Raw genomic sequence first — 20,026 nt, 5'->3', positions numbered from 1 at the left:
CCGCCGTGTGCCCCTTTTTATGATCGTAGGCAATGCAGTGTGCAAATAATGGCTTAACAATTTGTATGAAAAACGTTAGTCAGCATTTGACTTAATGATAGGTTGTATTTTTGACAAGGTCACTATATCGACCAAAAAACTTGCGAAATGATGTCTTCAAACGAGACCGTTGATGTTATTGTTTCAACAACTTGTTTTTCAAAAGCTTTTCTTCGATCAAGAAATTGTTCATGTGTAGAGCATGCTCTTGCGTATCGAATCAACTAGGAACCAAAAACCCCATAAGCAGCTGATGAGTGTATATTGTTACATAAGTAAGGGACGATTGAAAAGTTGAAGTCATCATAAAGTTTTATCATAAAGCTTTGTGTAAGGTTACCATTAACATCTATTTCTAGTAAAATATTCAAATATGAAACAGATGTGTTAGACTCTGTGGTATCTTTTATTTCAAGTTCACTTGGAAAGGAATGGAAATAACTAATTGTTTATTGATAATACGTCGTCGGTTTTTCTAAATATCGAGTTGAAGGCCGCAGCTTGTGTTTTCTTCTTCTCCTGAATAAGATTTTGAATAAATTCTGCTTCATATGAAAAAAAAATAGGTCTCCTATTGGTACCCATGAGAATTCCGACAGATTGATTGATGACCTGGTTTCCAAAAAACTACATAGATATTGTCAAGCAGAAACTCAACCATCTTTTTAATATCAACTTCAGAGTATTTGTGTTTACAATCAAATAATATTAGAATACAAAAATGCATATAATATTTCCCCTTTTTTATCAAATTTTTTAGAATTACGATTAATGAAATACAAAAGCTTGAATTTTATAGTAAAAATACTTTGGTTAACTATAAGTAAATACATGTACTTTGATTTACTATAATAAACTACATATAATAAACTATAGTAAAATATAAAATGCTTCTTAGGAATAGCTTGAATGGATAGGGTATTGCCTCAATGAGAGAAATGACTGGTCACATCCGCCCAGAGCCCTATGTATTGATTAGGTAGACGGAAGATTCCGTAGTCAAATTCAGTATAAAAACAAAGGCCTAACAATTGGAGTCCTGTAAAACAGATAAACCAAAAAAAGCCCCTGTGTTAGATTATATTTGCTAACAAGGTTATTATAAAGACCATAGAATTTATGAAATGCTGACTTTAAAAGAGGTTTCTAAAATCCCTGTAACATCTGTCAGTATCTCTGTTAGTAGCCTGCTTCGTTTTAAAAAAAATGATGGCACTCGGAGTATGCTGCTGAGTATAGAAAAAGTTGGGAGATGTAAACACCATGTAAACACCATATGTAGTTGATATCGGAATACTACTACAATAAGGAAATCTGACGATGGAAAAGCTGAAGTCATCTTGTCTGTTATAGGCGGTAAAACATCTAAATATGAAACAGATGTTGCAGAATCTCTATTGCCATTTACGTCATGTTTGCTGGGATATATCGAGTAGACATCTGAATGGAAGTAATTGTTAAGTGTTTTCTTCTTCTCATGAAGAAGTTCATAAATAAATTCTGGTTCATAGGAAGATAAAAATATGTCGGCTAATAAAGGAGTACGATTAGTGCCCATTGCAATTCCAACAACTCTTTGGCGAACTGGTCTCCGAGGACAGCATAAATGTTGTCAATAATGAGCTCCAGCATCCTTTTAATATCAACTTGTACAATATGTACTTGTGTGTACAATAGGAATAATTTTAACAAACCAATTTTGTTAACGATCAATCACAAGATACAAAAAAATTTCATTCTAAAAAACAGTGTCCATGGTTTCAAAAAACCTAGTTTTTAATTTAGTAATGAGTAATGATGAGAAAAAGTTGTAAAAATGGTAGAAAAGACGTAAAGAGCCATAATTTTTGATTTGATTTTCTTTATTTGAATGCCGTTTTTATGTTAACTTACGTATATCAATAGAGAAACTGATTTACGTGGAAAGTCTGTGTGATTAATGCACAAAACTACCAAAAAAATCCTATGGAGACCCAAAATGTAAGCTGAAAATATGCGCAGCAAGGGTAGTCACATTTCGTCGCCGGCGAAAATATGTATAATGTTTTCTGATGATATGTTCATTAGTTAAAAGACTTTTTGAACAGAACTTGATGTAAGTTAATGTAGTTAATTAAGGGTGTAAATTTAATTTGTTATCCATATTTCTATTTAGACAAATTGACAAAGAAATGGATAACATAATAGAAATTCGATCACGACTTAGAAAAATCACTTTCAAAATTCAAATGACCACAAAAGCCCATGTGCCTCTTGTGCGTAGGATATTATAAAACGTTTATATTTTATTTAGAGCTTAATTTTATCTTTACAAGGTCTAGAGGAGTTTAAGATGTTTGATGAGCTTGCCAGTACCTCCACTAGGAAGGATATATCAGAGGTCACCACGGTCAAATTTCTGCACGCTGCTACAACTGGATCTGCTCCGTTGAACTTCAATTTAGATGATCAGTGTGATTGCTCGAAGTTTTTAGAGAAATGTCAAGTTCTACGGAAAGGGCTCAAATCTAATCCTGATCTGCCAACAAAATTGGTGAGACAACCCATTTATTTTATTTACATGGTAAAACAGGTAGGCAAACCTGGCAGGGCAAATTGAAAACACGCGTTTTTAAAGGTTTTCAATTTTCTGCGTCAATACATTGTCAACGGAATTGAATTTTTTTATAACGTCTGTAACAGATAAGTATACGCTGTAAAATTTGCTTTGAAATACGCAAGAATATCGATTTCTGGTAACTTGAAGATATTAAGCCTGACCAAAAAAAAAAGGTCGCCTATCTTTTTTTATTTTAATCTCAACTTCTTTCATCAAAATGGAGCTTAACATTTAATATGTGATTAAAATATGAATTTGAGACACAATTGTATGCTTTTTATTGAGAAAATATAACTAAAAACCGATTTTTTTAAATGACTCAGAATTCACCATGGATCGGACAATATTTACCATGCATCGGACAGACGGTATTTTTAACTGGAAAAATTTCAAAGCTTTATCACGGTGCTTAAAAATTATTGATATGGAAATGCTTTTAACTTTTATTTAAAATTTAACCTTCAACTTAAATTTAATTGACGATATCGTTGCACAAATGTGGAGAGATTTTAGTTGCCTCACATTGCCTTAAAAAGACTAAAATGCTAGTTATACGGCAATTCGCGCATTTGTCTCGGGGGTTATCATCTTCTAGTTTGTAGGAATAAATTGAGACCACTTCTAGTCATCAGAAGTCGATAACTTTTATTTTCACTGAAAATTTAGTCTTTGTTTTCTATTTCTGCATAAAAAAATTAAAAAAAAAAAACAAACAAAACAAAACAAAAAACGAAACAAAAAACACAGCTGTCAATTGGGTTCTATATGAAAGTGGAACTGATTACCCATGCATCGGAAATTGTCCGATGCATGATTAATTTAAGTCTCATGTACGTTGAAATGAACATACAAGTAAAAAAATCTTTAAAAAATATACAAACATGGAAATGAAATTTTTTGAAAATTTTTTGTAAATTATTAATCATTGACAAATTTCATTTCAGTTCGACTTGTTCCGTTGAAGTTTAATTAAAAGAAAGACAACTCTAAAAATTTATGAAATCATAAAATTCTGGTTACTCCCCCTTGATAATGCAAAATATGACATAACTTCAAGGCCATTCTCGTGGTATTTTTATTAAAAATCGACATCAATTAAAAGTTTAAATATTCAGCTTTAAGACGAAACAAGTTAAAACACGGGGAAACTCAGGTTTACTGAAATTTTATTGCTTAAAGTTGTCAGAAGCAAGGTATGTGCCTGATGCATGGTTAATTCACCCTATTGATCAAGTAAACGAAACTTTCCGTAGCCAAATGAAGTACAAAAACTAAGGCCTAACAATTGGTATAAAACAAGTCAGTCAGAGTCAATGATAGGTTATATTTGCTTATAAGGTAATTATAACGACCAAAGAATTAACGAAATGCTGACTTTAAAAGAGGTTGTTGAAATCCCAACAACATGAAGTTATCTGTCAGCTTATATAAGTCCTTTTCCGTTTAAGGCTGACAAAGGTGTATGGCTGAAATATGAACTTGTTAGTTAGGGTTTGCACTTTATTCATTTATTCCTTTTCATATGTCAAAGGGAATTCTGTTTGACGAAATTGGTATTTCATTTTACTGTACATATATCATATGGCTGCGAAGGTGACTATACCAGAATATTTGCCAACATATGACAGAGGGACATGGAGTTTAATGTCTCCCAATGGCAGAGTATGACATAACAGTCAAGGGCTTTCCTGTCACCTAGAGAAAAATATTCTTGAATACTCACACAAGTCAGGTTGTCTATGTTATACAACATAAAAATATCAATATTAATAAATAAAAAGACAAGGTAACACGAATAACTATACTAAAATACTAGCAAAACTTCAAATTTATAATTTACGAGACCAGAGTTTTTGAAATAAAAATCAAAACCCGATATTTCATCTCTTTTTACAAAAATACAGTATAATTTTGTTTCTACCCATTAGACAAAATGTACTGTCATTGTCACTTTTCAAAGGCCTTTGGGGGTCCCAGAATACTTTCACTGGTTCCATGCAGTACAGTTAAGGTGCGCAATGGAAATGTCGGTAATTTTTTGTCATAAGAAATACATTCTTAATCAGGATGGTGGTATTTGAAGTATTTAACGAATAACGGACAAATGTAATATAGTAATAAACTATATTTTGAAGACGGTTACATTTTCTTGTCACGTGATGTGCAATTTGTCTGTCTGAGCTTGTTTATTCTATGAGTGTAGTTTTGTCAGTCTGAGCTTGTTATTCTTCAGGGTGAGTGTAGTTTTGTCAGTCATAAGGATGTGGAGAGAATTCTTGAGGTGTTGAGATGGTTCTACAGACAGAGTCAGGGGGAGACAAATCTATTTGGTCTTATGAAGGAGGAGCTAGACTCAGAAGAAGAAGAGGAAGAAGATATCAAGAAGGAGGAGCTAACTGTGCCTAAGCAACAGGTCAGTGAAGGAAGACTAACTCTTTAATTTTTAAGGTAACCTAAGTTACTTGGGTGACCTATTGCTACATATCTGTTTTTGTTCATCGTCGTGCGTCATACATGTATGTCGTGCATGAACATTTGAACATAAACAGCCTCTTCCCTAGAACATTGAATTAATTGCAGCCTTCCATGGCATAAAGCATTTATGGGTAAAGGAAAACAATAATTTCATGGTCTCTACAACCCTGGAGCTTGAGGGATGGGACCAAAACCACTAAAATAATGCAATTTTTAAAAATAATCTTCTCCCATTTGTATATTTAGCAGACAAAGAAAGTCAATGGCTTAGATGAACAAGGGTGGCTCTTTTAAAATTGTGAAATTCATGGCTCCAGAGTCAAGGGTTCTACTTTTGGGACATGATATTATTGGTAACTTAGTGGAAAGGCATTTTTCTCTGAAACTCTGCTAATTTGCTCTTTGATATTAACCAGATAAATTAAGCGCATGGTTATAATGATTAAGGATGCTTCTTCCAGAATTGAGAATTTTATGGTACCAAGATCAGGGGTTTTGATGTTAGGGTGGGTCTCTAGTGATCATATAGTGAAATTCATAAATTCTTTGAAAATCTTCTCTACTGCTGTGTTACTACATGTAGCAAACATACTTAGTGTATTATTATGATAAGCTAGGTGGTTCTTCCAGGATAGTGAATCTCATATCCCCAGGATTTGGGGTTTTGATGTTAGGTCCGGTTTCAATTGATGATATAGTGAAAGGCATAAATTCCTTTAAAATATTCTCTACCCCTGGGTTACTACATGTAGGAGAAATTAATTGCATGGTTAAAATGGACAAGGATGTCTTTCTAAATTGTGAAATTTATGGCCTGGTCAAGGGATTTGGTGCTAGGGCAGTCTCTGGTTAAAAGCATTGTAGCCGATACCATGCAGGGAAACGCTGCTCACAGAGACTTACAGAAACTACAAACAGGTAAAATAAAAATTGATACTAGTATGTAAAAGTGAATAATAATTTCTAGCTTAGTATAGTTAAACTTCAAAAAATGAAATATAGAAGAATCTGAAATAATGAGGTTTAAGTTCTTCAAGGAAAAGTGATTTTGTCTTCAAACTTGACATTTTCATGGTACATGTATTCAAGATATCAATGTTATATATTGAATTCACATATATGATACTATAAGTTTCTTCTCCATTCAAGAGTGTTGGTGGTACATTATTTGAATCATATTTCACTTTAAATATGTTTTTAGGTCCAGATGGTGTCCTTCCATTTGAGTCCTTTGTCTGTGCCAGAGGGAATTATGGGTACTTTCCGTCAGTGTGCCATGTACCAGAAAGACAAAGATCTCAAAAGAAGATTTGTGTCTGTTGTTGTACTGGACGAGGTGGGACTTGCGAGGGAGTCTCCCAGAATGCCCTTCAAGGTCAGGTCATGGACAACTTTACAATAAATCATTTTTTGCAAAAACTTACTTTCTAGAATTTATTATTGAAATACTTCTGAATATTGCATTTCATTTTTCCAGTTAAATTTCACCAATTTGATTTTAAACTTGTGTTGCAAATGACGTATCCACTACTGTTATGATTTATGGCCAATTCAGAATGGGGTTGTTTGGCAATTGGCATATTTAAAACAATTTTGACAGAAAGTTTATAGTATTTTATATTAAAGAGAATAGTTGGGAACAATTTTGGATCCTATTATTTTTAGCTCCAGAGGTCAGATACTAGAAGAGTTTATTCAATAGTAAGGGGTCTGTCGTCTGTCTGTCTCTCTGTTCTTCTGCTTGTAAACGCGAATGGGAGCGCAAAGTGAACGGTGAACGCAAGATGAACGATTTTTTCGGAATGCCTCTGATCTTTTCCTTGCATTGTATCTATTCTATTGTATTCTAATGTCAGGTGTAAAAAATAAATAAATATTCCAAAATTGAAATTAAGTTTCTTATAATATTTTCTTCACATATGTATGATGTTTAAATTCAGCTGTGTGATCGCACGATTTTTAAAACATTGTAATTGTTACCGAACGCTGTAATTTAAAAGATAAAATTATTCTAGTTGTAACATTAATATGTTTATTCTTATTTTATATATAAAACCATTACAGATAATGATTTTTGAAGAGAAAATTGTTTATTTAGAGAATAAATTAAAACAACGGTTGTAACAACCACACATGTATTTTCGTGCCAAAGCGATTCCGTGTAAAATAATGAGAAAAAAAAAATTAAAAATATTTTACAAAGATCTGTGGACGTATATTGCATTAATACACTCGTATTTTAAAAATTTAATGCAATAATATATTTATGTGTCTTTTCATTTTTTATGATGATTTATTAAACATACTTCTACATGTATCTGTAGAAAATTTCCCGTGATTATACTCGGACAAGATGATACAAAGAAACATTCATATTATTTGTTATAGATTAAAATTTCAGAACTTGATATTTAAGTAATATGCTGTCATAGTTTTGATTAAACGGACAAATGAGAGAGAGAGAGAGAGAGAGAGAGAGAGAGCACAAGATGAAACACTTCCTTTAAGTTTGGCTTAATGGTGGCTTATAGGTCCTTAATGATGGCTTAACCCTCTTCCCCGCAGTCACGCATTTTAACGCATATACCATTTCCTATTTCTAACGCAAAATCACGCGTATACCGTTTCCCCGCAATCACGCATTTTTCACGCACTTTCAAAAATAAATTTAATCTTCAATTTAATGCCAATTCCCTTCTAATTTATACTTGCTAAAATCTCATAAAATAAGAAAAGTTATAATCTTATTAAAAATATTACGTCATAATTATTTACGCTAAACTTTAGAGAAACTTGTACCTCGCTGTAAAGTGCTTGCGGGGAAAAGGTAACGCCATATTTCTATGACGTGAACATTAAGTGTATGTTGCGTCACAGTTCAGTAAGTTGTAAAAAGATTCACTATAAGTTGCTCAGTATAACCAGCACATGCTGATTAGCCCCTTCGTTTATTTAATGCATGCAAAGGTTTGAAGTCAGGATACACAAGATGAAACACTTCCTTTAAGTTTGGCTTAATGGTGGCTTATAGGTCCTTAATGATGGTTTAATGGTTGTCTTTAAGTCACCATTAAGCACCTTTAAGCTACCTTTAAGTAGTAAATACACCACCATTTAGTTACCATTAAGCCATCTCAAAGTCCTTAATGGATGTTTAAAGGTAGCTTAATGGTGGCTTACAGGTGCTTAATGGTAGCTTCCAGACAATCTTTAAGTTACCATTAAGCCAGACTTATAGGTGCTTAATGTCCAAACTCCATTAAGCTACCATTAAACCACCTTTAAGCTACCATTAAGTCAACATTACGCAGTTGATAAAACTGCTTTTACGGGTTAAATATTATTTTTATAATGATTTCTTCACAAAAATTATAGATGTCGAGTTTATACATTTGTTAATTCGGCGAAAATAATGTAAAAGAAAGAAAATAAAATTAAAAAAAATAAATGAAAAAAAATTCCCAACAGGATTCGATCCCACGAACTTTAGATTTGAGGACGAACGCTTTAACCATTCAGCCACCGAGGCTGTTGAAATTGAAGTGAAATATAAAACCTTTATTTTTAACAAAACTTGTTTGGAATGGTACTTGTACATATATTTTTTTTCTAACGTTTATATTTATTAATCAGTAATACGAATAATTATATTTGTATATATTTTAAAAAAGAAATTTTAATTAACTTTTATATTACGTTAATATTTCTTAACTGTGGATCGGAGTTCGGTGTAATGGTGTGAAACAACTTTTTGATTTTAAGTTACTGAATTCCTCGTTCTTTTATTCGCAGATTTATAAGCATGAAAAGATTGAAATTCAACAGATATAACAAAATGTTGTTATCAAAAAGGAATATATCATCGAAAGAGAACGATGCAGAAGATAACCGATTATAGTTCTTATAAATATGCTGCGGAAATTTACGATTTCTGACAATCTTTGCGTAACAATTAAGTTATAAAATATTTTTGTAATATATCATCTTCAGTTTTAATTCTTTTTATATCATTATGGGTATCAAAATAATTGTCTTTCTGTCTACAATCATAATTTCTAATTTGTTATATGCTTGCGTAAATTTTAAGTTTTGTAAAAATAATAGATCATCAAAATCTGTCACTGTATGTTCCCGTGTATAGTTTCCTGTTAACTGACCGAGGACACTTAATTAAGGTTTATTGTCTAGCTAGTCTATATACTGTACACTGTTTATTTTACCCCGCTTCTCAATGTGTACAAATCTGGTCGGATGCTCTGTTTAATCTGATCGGCTGTTCTTCTGAAAATTGATTTTGAAATAACAATCATTGAAGACCGACTATATTTTGATCAATTCTTACTTCTGCATTATTTTAAATAAATTCTTACTTCTGCATTATTTTAAATAAAATCTTACCTCTGCAGTATTTTAAAAGGAAAAAAAAAAGAATAATGGCACTTAACCAATGAATTAATTCAAATTATTCATGAAGTAATTCAATGATTGCCAATATAACCTATACCTATATATCTAATTTTTTTTTTCATATCTTAAAGATTTCTCTACCCAAAAGAAAAATTAAGAGACTTAGAGATATTCCAGAAGAAAATGACTCTAATTACAACATTTCCTATGAATTCGGCAGCGGAACGTGGCTCTTCAAACACGAAAGAAAAATACGTGATTGTTTAAATATATATATATATATATATATATATATATATATATATATATATATATATATATATATATATATATATATATATATATATATATATATATATATATATATATTATGTATTTATGGATAAGAATAATTTTAAAACAAGTATTCAAACAAACTGATTTTAGGTAGCGAAAATTTTAAGACATTTGATGAAGCTGTCCTCAGTTCCCGAGTTTATACGCATTGACAAAAATGTTAGAAATAGCGAGAAAAAATTATTAATTGAATTAGTATTTGCGTAAATGATATTGAAACAACTTTAAACTTAAAAAGTTAGTTTAAAGACTTGATACTGGACACGTTAAGGTGGTTTAATTAAGTTTGGACATTAAGCCACCATTAAGCTGCAGCTTAAAGGTGGCTTAATGGTAGCTTAATGAAGTTTGGACATTAAGCACCTAGAAGCTGCAGCTTAATGGTGGCTTAATGTTGCCTTAAATGAATTAACTTCTATAAGCCACCATTAAGCTACCATTAAGCCACCATTAAGCGATTGCTGAAAGATGGTCTTTCGTCCTGTGGAGAGAGAGAGAGAGAGAGAGAGAGAGAGATTCCGTTTTACCCCACCCTTTCCCCAAATGCATGTACCTGTATCAAACAAAAATTCTTACATTTTTTCTATATATCTCAGGCACTGAAAGCAACCTTTTTTTGTATCAACAAATTTATTTGTTTGACAGTCATAATCGGTTTTTATTTTCCTGCTTCAAGTTCACATGAAGTCCACGTGTTTGTGCTGTCAATCAAAATCGTTCGACAATATGTAGGTGTGAAAGCATCGTCACACCAAAGGCAAAGTGTTAATCTGTAGTATTTCCAAGAAGTTTTGACTTTTTTTATCATTTCTAGATCTGATTCCAACTTGTCAAAAAAAAAAAAATAAATATAAATAATAATAATAATAAATAAATAAATAAACACTTGGAATGAATTTGAAACATGAAATATATGGAGATAACGAACAGTATTCAAGCTCAAAAGTCCATTAAACAATACAAAATAGGAGCAGAGCAAACACGGACCTCCAAACATCAGAGGTGGGATCAGGTGCCATGGAGGAGTGAGCATCCCCTGCCGACCGGTCACACCCGCCGTGTACTCCTTGTCATGATCGGGAAATAACGGAAAAATCCGTCGACAATTCAGTGTGTAAATTATGGCCTAACAATTAGTATGAAAAACGTCAGTCAGCATTTGACTCATCGATAAATTGTATTTGCTGACAAAGTCATTGTATCGACAATAGAACTTACGAAATGATGACTTTAAACGAGACAGCTGATATACTCCCTGTCATACTGTTAACCTGTTATACTCCCTATAAACATACTCCCTGCCAATTTAAAATACCACCGCCGGCACATGTATATTTTGAACTATTATTGTTTAATGACTTTTTTATATGCATGTTTGTTTTGAGACTGAAATTTTTGTGGTACAAAACGCATTAACTTCTTTTTAAATATTAATTAAAATATGCTGGAAATACTGACTAAGTAAAAAATGCTGGGAATATTGACTAAGTAACCGATTTAGGTGGAAAAGGAGGGGTCTTAATCATATCGAATGGCACAGATATAAAGTTAGGGTGAAGGGAGGATTTTTTTCTCTCTAACAATAGACTTCATATATGTAAAGTAGAAAAAAAAATGTAGTGTTTTACATTTAAATAAATATTTTTTTACCACATTATCAATTTTATTTGCTCCAAAGATATTTGATTAACTGGATTTCCGCAGTACTATTTATAATTCTCAGAACTAGTTCTAATATGTATTTCTATAGTAATTGAAAAAAAGTGTTAGAAATAGATATTTTCGTAATTTTGCTGCAGATGGTAAATTAATTGACATGGATTATTATCTCTCCATGAACGATTTGTCGTCTTTGGTATAACAACAAAATGTTGCAGTGCTTGAAATATCTGTGTATTGCACGTATTTAAATTCAAATAGGAATTGTTACATAATTTCATATTCCAATATAAATGACTTCAAATTTTGATTCGTTGAAAAGAAATCGATTTCAGAAGATAGGTAGTCCTCATAAGGCAAAAAAAGATGACGTCTTAGAACTTCACGGAGCACCGGTTAACGACAAAAATGTGTGTTGTACTCTAGAAAACTCTAGAACTCTGAAAAAATGCTGGAGAAAGCAGGAAATATGTCTAAAGCGAGTCATGCATTTGTGTTCAATTGGTATAGGCGGTATTTGAATGATAGAAACTGTATCAGATAAGGACGATCTGTTAGGAAACAGATTATCTGTAAAAATTTGATCAAAAACTCGAAAAAGCTAGTCATGGAAAGAGATAGTCGTTTAACAATTGCCGATTTTGTGTAAGCACAGTTACGCGGTAAAACAAATATAATATTGACAAACAAAATTATGATACTGGAACAATTACTTGCAAAATAAATTTCCAGTTATATAGAGAAATGATTTTAATGTGTAGGTAGTTGGCCATACTGCGTAAAATGTATAGGGGGTATTTTTGAGAACCTCATGACGCTATGTTTTTGACGTTACAATGTTTTTGATGTTGATCCGTGGTTACAAAACAAGTTGATTTTAGAGTTAAGTAACATGATTTCTATTAATTCACTTGGAATGAAGTTTCACACATTAACAAAATAATTATTTTTACTCATATTAATGTGCTCATTTTAAATTTCTTGAAAAAAAGTGTAACGAAGATTGACTTTTTCCGCGAACTTTCCGAACAACCCTCGTATAAATAGAAAGCACAAAGTAATCCACCTTTATAAGGAAAGGTCAGAATAAATGTCGTGTCAAGGTCATAGAGATGTTGTTCATCAAAGTCAATTTTAACTTTGCAATTATATGAATTTGGTACTTCACAGCTAAATGTTTTCCCTTACAAAAAAAGTACTATAGTTAACTATAGTTTAGTATAATTAATTATTATTAATAGTTTACTATGGTATCAATGTTTTTTCACTATAGTAATTCAAAGTATTATAACTATGGATTTCAGATTGTTATATTTTTGTTCTTCAATTCATACCTGCTCATTTTTTATATTAAATTGATATATTATTTATATATTCACACATTTTTCCAAATTTTACATAACTTTTATCGAATTTTAGAGATTTTAAACTTTGAAATCTCAAAAAAAGTTCTTGAGTAAAGTTTCATTGTAAATCAAATATCAAAGTTTTCACTATAGTTAACTATAGTTAGCTACAGTTAACTATAGTTAACTATAGTAAATTTTTGTTAGGGTTGAGAAGTCAGTTAATCAATACCATGTTAAAAGGACTAGGTTGTCATGACTATATTCAGACTATTTTCTAAACCTCCTAAAGAAAAGCTCTGTTTAAAAATGTAGGAAATTGCATTAAATATTATAGCTTGTGTGTGTGACTTTTTCTTAAATGGCTCGATTTTTTTTATGTGAATCTCGATCTTGGGTAATTTGTTGACCACTTAGCCTCCTTAACAAATAAAACTAAACAAATTTTGATCTGTTGTATTTTCTGCACAGGTGTTGCAAGCTGCTAAGGTAGTCCTACTGGGGTGTGAAACTCTTGACGATGTGTTTAGGGCCAATAATAAACTTCCTCAACTGGAATTTGCATTTGATACAATGACCTTGTCAGCAAATACAATTTATCATTGAGTCAAATGCTGACTGACGTTTTTCACACTAATTGTTAGGCCATTATTTACACACTGAATAGTCAACGGATTTTTCCGTTATTTCCCGATCATGACAAGGACAAGGCGGGTGTGAATGGTCAGCAGGGGATGCTCACTCCTCCATGGCACCTGATCCCACCTCTGATGTTTGGAGCTCCGTGTTTGCTCTGCTCCTATTTTGTATTGATTAATGGACTTTTGAGCTTGAATACTGTTCGTTATCTCCATATATTTCATTTGTGAAATGTCTATTCAAGGAGATTGCTTGTGACCAATCAATGGAGGAGGACCCACTTAGACTCTGTAAAACCTTGAAGAACATGGCTGCTTTTAACCCGTACAGAAAGTATGCTGTTTGTGCTCCAATGTTATTTAAATATTTTACATTATCTTATATGTAAATATTCCATAGTTTGAAATTCTTTCTCTCTCTCTCTTTTCTTGATATAAATTTGCATAATTATGAATTCATGTTTTAATTGCAGACACGAGTCAACAATCAGTGAGTGTTAATTTTTCTTTTTCTAGAGATCAGAATTTGTTTAAACTGTGCAGTGTAGGAGATGTATTTGACCCTGACCCGACCTATAAACTTACAACAGACAATGTCGAGAAGATACTGGCCAACTACTTGCGCTTTAGGTAAACATTTGATAATAGAGCTCTACAAAAAATCTGATAGATATGTTTTAACAGCTTAAGATTGCATACTTGTGTAATGTATGAATTACTGGAAAATCAAATGCTTAATTTCCTTGTATTGTTTGATTCAGATGTAACATTCCTGTGATTATTAAGGGAGAGACAGGCTGTGGCAAGACCCGTCTTGTTAAATTCTTGTGTCAATTTCATTGCCCTATTGTGGTGGAGGTCCAGAATATGATCCTCAAGAAGGTAGAGAAAAGTAGAGGTTTATTATGCATTGGGTGTAGTGTACAAGGATCCAATTAGTTCTTTTCATTTGGTTTGACCTATTGTATTATTTCGCACATCTTTATGCTATGCACTATAGGTTCATGGAGGTACACGTAGACGTGAAATCATCAGGAAAGTGCTGGATGCTAAGAGAATAGCTCAGGAGAACACAGCTAATTATGGACAGAGACTGTATACTGTGTTATTTGATGAAGCCAACACCACAGAGGCTATAGGTCTAATCAAGGAGATTATGTGTGACAGGTAAATTGAGGGGGTACCACTCAAACTCTGTCAGACCCTGAAAATTGTGGCTGCTTGTAACCCTAACAGAAAGTATGTTGCTTATTAAAACATTTTGCTTTATCTTAAATTTTCCATGGTATGGTATTTTCTCTCTCTTTCTCTCTTTGACCAAGTTTGGTTTCTAGTCTTTAAGATCATGACTTAATTTTGAATAATTGTGAATTTACATTTTTATTCAGATATTCCGAGAACCTGATCATGAGACTAGAAAAAGCTGGACTGGGTTACCATGTGGATACTGACAAAACAACATACAGAATGGGTACCCATTTTTTCTCTAAGTCTTTTATAGCTACAAATGTAAATCATTGATTCAGTTAACGTTAGGAATAGGCAATAAATTATTTATTTACAATATTGAACAATTTATGGATATTATATATTATGTGAACAATTTGGAATCTGAGCAAACGGACAATTACTATCCAATGGGTACAATTATCTTTATATTCAACTTGAAAAGGTATATTGCAAGCCCCTAAGACTTTATCATTGAGCAAGAATAATAAACGAACATTTTTTTTTAAAAAATAGCTTTTTACATAAAAATGATTTTTATTGTGCTTTATTTTAATTATAAAACTTAGCAATAAGGGTAAAAATGACAAAATACCTGAATTTCCAAATATTTCCTCAAATTTCTAATTCGGCATTGATTCTTCTAAGTTAGTTTACAAAGCTGAATTAGAATTCCACAGCTTTCACAAAAATTCTGTTCAATAGCTCAGGAGAATTTCTTGCAGAAGAATTCCATGAAATTATATTGTATATCTCTCCTTGGAATTCCATGGAACACTTTCAGGAATTCCATGAATGTTATGGAAAATCTTCATTAGGGTACATACCTGGACTAATTAGTGTAAAGGTTTCTGCATTGCCATTAATATATTATATATTTGATTTATAATGTTTATCATGTCTTAGGTCGAGTTCCATTGAGAAAGTTTGAATTCAAAATCCCCAAGAGCTTTAGACAACTGGAAAATTATGTGGAAAGGATAAACATCAAACAAATGAATTCAAGACTTGTAAGAAAAAAATGTTTAGTATATATATGATGTATTTTTTATTTTGAAATAATTTACAAATGAAAATATTACAAATCTATAACAAAATATTTATATTTATCCAGCCAGCCAAACATTGCTAGGAAAATACTTCCAAAAATACTTCAGAATTACAAGTTCACATATGAAATGGTGATTTTACGCAAATGATCAATCTTCAGAATTTAACTTAAAGGGGCCAATAAATTAGAACTTTATGAAGCTGTGATTACATACTGTATTTTTTTTAACATACGTCAAAGCTAAGTCTTCCTCAGACATATTCAAACTTTAATGATTTACAGAGTAGTAAAATCATATATAAAAACATTTTGATTAGTTTAATATCACATCATAATATTTTTTTTAATGAAGGAGGAAAACTGCTGAAAGTATAAAATTTGAAAACAACAGTCAGTCATACTCTTACTTCAACTCAGAAATTCAAGGAGATACATAAGGAACAAATAAATAAAATTCTTTTATGACTAATATAACTTTGATAAAAAAAGAAAGCTTTTGATATCAAGGTGTATAATACGTAACTGCGTAATATTTTCTATTCAAAGAATGCTTTTGCAAAACATCACAGGCATCTTGTTATTTCTTTGAATTATTCTTTTGAGAACCTTAGTCATATGTAAAAAAAAAAAAATAAAAATAAAAGATACTTTTGTTACATTATTTATACTTGTATTATCCCACGTGAAAGTAATTTGCTTATTCTGTTGGATGAGTGAAGTTTTTTTTATTCGTATAAGAGATGACCAGATGAATCAACATACAGATGTACGAGTTTTTTTGTTTTGTTTTTAATTTTTATTGTTTTATTTTTCTTTTTTTTAAAGAAAATTTGTATTCATGAAAGGAAAACTGTAAATGAGTATATGTTAAGTACTCACTCTGTCACAATTATTTTTTCTTACATTGACCAATTCCAACCCACTTTCTAATTTTAAGGTAGGGGTCACTGGATTTTCTAACTGGACCCAGGATCCTGCCAAAATGATTCGAGAAATCCCTGTACTGAGAGAGATTTCTGATCATGAAGAACATTTAGACGGTGCAAAGTAATTAAAATAAAAAAAAACCTTTCAAGCAATATTTTACAAGAAGATTCAGGGAATAATAACCCAAATCTTAAGTAATTCAATTAATTTGAAATCAATCGGTAAGATTCATGAATTAATCTTATATATTAAAAAAATAGTGTTGAATTATGTAGAACCCATATCTATGTTTTGTTCCCGCTATTTTGTTCAATTGAAGATCCAGTTTGTTATTAATTTGATATTGTAGTTGTAGGTGCACTGAAGATCGGAGAATAAAAGTAAATAATAAGCCATCGATCAATTCCCTGCCAAATCCACATATACATATAGTTAAAGCAATAGAGATTCCAGGGATGGAGTTCTCTGTGTTAAACGATTTATACAGGTAAAATGAAGACTCGTTGTGGTCGGAATCTATTGTTCTATGTTGAATATCATTTAAAGTTTGATTCACATAAAATTTCAGAATTGAATGAGACAGAGGTTATAATTTCAAAATGTATGGGGAGAGTGGAGTGGAGAGAAAGTGACCACTTTTTACTTGTTTATTATTATACCCCACGAAACAAGTTGCATGGGGTATAATGTTTTTGACCCGTCCGTCAATCAGTCAGTCCTGTTATTTGTCATCGCAACTCCTCTTAAACCGCTACACATAATTTCATCAAACTTTGTAGATAGTTCAGACACAGCGTATAGATGTGCATATTGCCAGTAAATTCCGATTCCATTATTTTTCTTGGAATTTCGGCAATTTTCAACTTAGATTTTGGCCATATCTTGAATATAGAGATGAACGTTTTGTCAGCGCAACTCCTCTTAAACAGCTGCAGAGAATTTCGTCAATCTTTGCAGATATTTAGAACACAGTGTGTAGATGTGTACATTGTCAGGAAATTCCGATTCCTTTATTTCTGCCCCAGGGTTCTCCATGGGCCGTTTAACGTGGCGGTCCCGCCACAGTTAAATTCTTCAGCGCCACAGTTAAAAAATCAACGCCATAGTTCCGCCACAGTTAAAATATCAGCGCCACAGTAAGATGGTCGTCGTCAGTACGATATATATATCAATTTATAAATCAAATGAACCTCTAAATTATGTACCGTTTATCAGTTTCTAATGCTTAACTGTTATCTTACTCTAATTAGGGCCTATTGTTTTGCTTGCACAATCAGTTATCGTCTATACCTCGCTGGACATATGAATGAAAAGAGACAAGCCATTTTTCACACTTCACAATAATTACAAATGAAATGTTAAATATCAATTAAAGCTTTAATAGTTTTATAGATAACCAGGCCTCTAAAATTGCATTAGCTCTGCGAGTCAAAGCTTCTTACGTATATCGTAACTAATCATGTCACGTATTTTTGCAATGTTGAAACTAAAAATAGATCCACCAAAATATAATTTTATGACTCTAAACTGATTAAGTTCTTTTTTTAATTCACAAGTTCCAGGATACTGCAGTCTTCAGACAAGTAATTGCAAATATATAGATGATTCTTTGCCCAACCATAATTTGCCCTGTCCTTTCATGAACACTGTAGGTGTATAATTTACTTTTTGTAAACAAAATTATCTTTTAAATTAGGGTTAAATGCTTAAAATTTGTTATAACTGGTACTATTATTTTCAGATTCTATAAGCTAATATTTGTTTATTTATAGCTACGTATGTTTTTAATGGGGTCTTTTTAACAGTTTACATATATTTTGGAAACATCCTAATTTTTGTTTCACAGTGTGCCTAATCGATATCGATTAATTGTTTTTATTATAGAATTTATCAATCATTTTGCCAAATAAATAATTTCATTTGTGTATTAAACTTTTGATTCATAGGGGCTGTGTGTTTTTCAATTTTTTATCGTGGTTCCCTCGCGAATTCGGTCGCGAATAGTAGTACTTCGCTTAAGTCTTGCGCCACAGTTAAATTTGAAATGATGGTGAACCCTTCTGCCCTAAAGAAATCAACTGGAATCAACTTTTGTAATGAAATTCTATCTGAAATATTTTATGACCTTATAAGACCCCTATTGATTTAGTGATCAAAATATTAATGATTCAACACACACACACACATCTTGGATAGAAATACACAAAAAGTTCTCAAACCACCCACCCCCTCAAATTAGTGCTTTGCCTTAAATAATTTCATAAGTACAGTATATAGACAAATTTATATGAGTACATCATAATTTTGTTTCCATCAATTATTTAGATGTGAAAATTGTCATACGTTTGACATGGAGTTGCACTCATTAACAAATCCAAATCACCGAGGAATTTAAATAAGAGTTTGTTGGCATAACGAGTTGAGATCCTGCAATGAATTTCGTGAAACTTTGTATGTATTTCAGACATAATGTGTAGATTTGTATATTACCCAAAAAGTTTGATTCCATTATTTATCTAGAAACTTCAGCCCAATTAAATTTGTAACATACAAAGATTTGAATGTCCTTATATGCAAGAAGTTTTGATGTGATGATATTTTGCAAGTAATACCCCTTTTGGAATAATACTGTGTATTTAAAGTGCACCGTTCCATTCATTAAGTGTTGCATTTTCAAGTTTTGAGGGTGCGTGGAGTATGTAAGCTTGCTAAATTTTTCTTTCATTTAAAAAAAAAATCAATAACAATGTGTAAATTTTTAGCTCTAAAGCTCTAAGACCAATTAAAATCAAATTTATTTTAACTCATTTTATGAGCATTGATTAATATTTACATACTAAGAATATTAAATTTCCCTCTAGTACAAGTCGTTTACCTTACGTTCAGTCTTAGATCACCCGAGACTGAGTTGTTGTTTTTACGAGCTATCTGTCGCAAAAACATGTGTATCTGTAGGTATTCTAAACATTGGTCAAGAAATTTACCATTTAATTTGTTTCTCATCAAAATTGAAAACAAAATTGTTATGTATTCATCAAATAGAAAATTAATCATCGTTTGACCGCACATTTAGACTTACTCGTATTATTGTGCAAGCACCCTCATGTGAGCGGAATTTTCTTTCATAAAAAAGAGGAGACAGCAGTTTGTGGTTTAACAAAATAATTTTTTCACTTTTCTCGAACTACTGAGATAATTTCAACAACAAATGCTTTGATGACTTGGGAAGGTAATTTAAGTTTAATTATAGAAAAAAAAATCACGTCCCCATTAAAGGGAAAAAGGTGAAAAGAATATGGAAAGTGATATGTCGTAAATCTAC

Source organism: Saccostrea echinata, unplaced genomic scaffold (genome assembly GCF_033153115.1).
Source record: "Saccostrea echinata isolate AGI-Se365-2 ecotype Australia unplaced genomic scaffold, CSIRO_AGI_Sech_v1 ptg000003l, whole genome shotgun sequence".
In the NCBI taxonomy this organism is placed as follows: domain Eukaryota; kingdom Metazoa; phylum Mollusca; class Bivalvia; order Ostreida; family Ostreidae; genus Saccostrea; species Saccostrea echinata.
The sequence above is the reverse complement of the archived record's forward strand: the minus strand, read 5'-3'. Positions refer to the sequence as shown.